The following is an 801-nucleotide window of genomic DNA, read 5'->3' on the forward strand; positions in this document are numbered from 1 at the left end:
AGCAGCATTCCAGAATGTCCACATGCCTTAACAGGCTTTGAAACCCACTCCAGAGTGATCGCAAGGAATCCTCATATTTCCATCACAGTGGGTAACTCAACACTGAGCATATTCACAAGCATACACAGACTTGGAACTTATATATTGTCTGAGTGCATAGGTATTCACTTACATAATACTTGATATAAAAGAATTTTTACAACATATTATTTACAAACGTACGTATGATACCTGTACCAGAGTGACATATATACTCATTAGTCATGGCTTGGGTTTTCCTTTTTAATTTCAGTTGCTTACAGAACATCTACTCTGTAAGAAACTTCCTGGCAGATTAAAACAGTGTGTCCGACCGAGACTCGAACTCGGGACCTTTGCCTTTCACGGGCAAGTGCTCTACCAACTGAGCTACCGAAGCACGACTCACGCCCCCTACCCACAGCTTTACTTCTGCCAGTACCTCGTCTCCTACCTTCCAAACTTTACAGAAGCTCTCCTGCGAACCTTGCAGAACTAGCACTCCTGAAAGAAAGGATATTGAGTAGGTAGGAGACGAGGTACTGGCAGAAGTAAAGCTGTGGGTACCGGGCGTGAGTCGTGCTTCGGTAGCTCAGGTGGTAGAGCACTTGCCCGTGAAAGGCAAAGGTCCCGAGTTCGAGTCTCGGTCGGGCACACAGTTTTAATCTACCAGGAAGTTTCATATCAGCGCACACTCCGCTGCAGAGTGAAAATCTCATTCTGGAAACATCCCCCAGGCTGTGGCTAAGCCATGTCTCCGCAATACCCTATCTTTCAGGAGTG

At 46.1% G+C, this 801-nt stretch overlaps 1 non-coding gene across 1 annotated transcript; it reads right to left on the reverse strand.

Moving 5' to 3' along the window:
- Positions 1 to 343: 343 nt before the first annotated feature.
- Positions 344 to 418, reverse strand: Trnas-uga (transfer RNA serine (anticodon UGA)). The gene has a single exon. It is a non-coding gene; the product is annotated as a tRNA-Ser (tRNA).
- Positions 419 to 801: the final 383 nt, after the last annotated feature.

The sequence above is a fragment of the Schistocerca serialis genome, chromosome 4 (genome assembly GCF_023864345.2).
Source record: "Schistocerca serialis cubense isolate TAMUIC-IGC-003099 chromosome 4, iqSchSeri2.2, whole genome shotgun sequence".
Classification (NCBI taxonomy): domain Eukaryota; kingdom Metazoa; phylum Arthropoda; class Insecta; order Orthoptera; family Acrididae; genus Schistocerca; species Schistocerca serialis.